Source organism: Schistocerca nitens, chromosome 8, assembly GCF_023898315.1.
Source record: "Schistocerca nitens isolate TAMUIC-IGC-003100 chromosome 8, iqSchNite1.1, whole genome shotgun sequence".
Lineage (NCBI taxonomy): Eukaryota > Metazoa > Arthropoda > Insecta > Orthoptera > Acrididae > Schistocerca > Schistocerca nitens.
In genome coordinates, this window is record NC_064621.1 from 164,192,297 (window position 1) to 164,195,071 (window position 2,775).

Sequence of the window (2,775 nt, forward strand, 5' to 3'; positions counted from 1 at the left end):
TTGCAACTGAAGGCATAACATGTGTTTTCATGAAATCACAGAAGCCGTCAGTCAGAGTCATTTCATAAATACTCCAGTGGCGATGCAGCTCGCGTTCTTGTAGCACTCATCCTTGTATTCATTCTGCACCATTGTAATATTATATCAAGTTGGTGGACAAATTCATAGCGTTTTGGTTTTGCATGTCGGCATTCCGGTTGCTTTTGGCTTATTTATTGATTGTAATTTTATTTATGTAGTTTACTGTTACTATTCAAGTTTACATATTGTCATTTTGTCATTTGCAGATACAAAGTGAAGCTGTGGAAGCTAGATAATGGAATAGCAAATGGAGAAATCGGAACATTTTCGACACATTCCTTTGCTTGAATTCAGTAGAAGGGTGACAGAAACGGAGGCGGCCAGAAATATTCGCACCGTGTATGGAGACATTTTGACATTACGAGCGAGATGGCGCAGTGGTTAACACACTGTACTCGCATTCGAGAAAACGACAGTTAAAACCTTCGTCAGGCCACCAAGATTTAGATTCTCCGTGAAGGTCCTAAATTACCCCAAGAAAATGTGCCACGCAAACAGCACAGACGATTTCCTTCCACATCCTTAACACAATTCTAGCTTGTGCTCCGTATCTAATGCCCTCGATGTCGAAGGGATGTTAAACACAACATTCTTTCAGCCCTTCGTTTTGAGAGCAGTGATTCTCCACCTTCAGGGAGACCTTCGGGGTTTGATGAAGATCGTTTAACCGTATTAATCCACAGTCATCCATGTCAGTGTATTTCAGACGTGGCAAATGTGATGGTCTGTCATCATTCCGCCACTGTGCGACATTTACAAGCAATCTGAGAAGTTCAAAAATCGGGTGTGTAGTTACCGCATGCTCAAGCCTCAGAAAAATCCTTGCTTGTTGTCATTAACTAGCTGGTGAACAACACCGACCAATCCTATCCCACATCGTTGCTGATGGAAGTCTGAATGCACACTGTTACGGAAAGACGCTACCAAATTATGTACTGATGTAACACTAATGGATCACTATGTGATAGTAATTCGTGATCATATGCTGTTATTTACACCTTGAATTTCGTTTAATTACATTACTTCAGAGTGTTGTTGGTGACACTCGTGTGTGCGTTTACCTATGTAAATCGCCGTCGTTCGCGATGAAAGGATCTCAGCATCTCTGTAAATTATTTGATCGTCACCCATTCGTCTTTCCATATTCTTAAGTGCACTTACTCACGAATGATTACTATGAAGGCAATATTGTAACATACCTAAAGATAGAAGTGAGTAGAATGAAAAATGCGAAACGTGATATAGCTCAGCCCAGTCTCGTTACGTTGTATTCCCTGACGTACCTAGAAATTAATCCGTTTTTTGGCGCCTACGTTGAAATAGGTTTAATGTTATTGACAGCCACATTAAAATGCAGATCATGCCACTCAAGTGGCGACCCAGCTGAAGATAATTTTCCAGTCGTATTTACAGACTCTTACATCCACATTACGTGGCGACCCAACTTACTATATTTTGTGAATAACAGTGAGCTCAAATAATCTCAATTTACCACATCCAGTATTAAATCTGTCGATGGACTGTATCAATCAGTTACATCGTCAATGAAGGAAACAAAAACCAACTTGTAGCTAGTTTCCGCTGTACACCATCAGCAGCTTGCATCATGAAACATTCACGGCCTCAATCACATCTTTACTTAAAAACATTGCATCTAACCTTTAACATTTTAAAATACTTACTTACTGCACAATTTACGTTTTCTTCATGCGTAACACAATACGTTTCAGTAATTTATTATCACTTTCCTGTGCTGCATGGGGTTTACTTAGGTGTCTGGCGTGAAGTTTGCGAGTGCGTAGTTCTGGATCTCTTCCCCGCAATAGTCTTTTTTCTGAAGGAATTCTGTCTCCCTCATCATGCACAAATTCAAAAAGACATAAAATCAAAAATGGTTCAAATGGCTCTGAGCACTATGGGACTCAACTGCTGTGGTCATCAGTCCCCTAGAACTTAGAACTACTTAAACCTAACTAACCTAAGGACATCACACACATCCATGCCCGAGGCAGGATTCGAACCTGCGACCGTAGCAGCAGCGCGGTTCCGGACTGAAGCGCCTAGAGCAGCTCGGCCACAGCGGCCGGCTACCTTCAGTGATCCAATGGGAGTCTGTCTGTTACCACTGTAGCAAGACGTTGGCTCAATTTTATACGAAGACTGTGAATTGTTAAAACACGAAGTAGAGTCAACAGCTAATTCTACCTTCAACAGATGACCAAATTCTAGCTTCAACAGATTTTCCTGAATTGAAACATTCTGACGCTTCGCAGTGCACGGCGCTACAGACTCGTGATCAACTGGTGAACTAGCGTCTCGATTGTACAATCGGCATACAGTGTCTCTGCCATACGCTGTTTATTTCAATAAACGGGTGACGTAAGGTTTGACTAATGTCGATCAATCGTAGCGCCGATTAAAAGTTTAATAACTAATTTAATCCAACGAAATTTCAATTCACAACATTTTCGGCACCGAACGTATGGTACGTTGCAACAGTAATAACACAAATGTGATTTTTTATTTTTTTATTTCCCAAGTGAAGACCTATTGTCTATTGTTATATAGGAGGTGGTACATTTTGTGCTTTTACATGTTGTATCATGCACGTTCAGTTTTGTTATTAAAACATTTTTTCAGAATTATACTAAAAGATCTAAAAGATACAAACAAAAACCATGTTATAAGTACAAA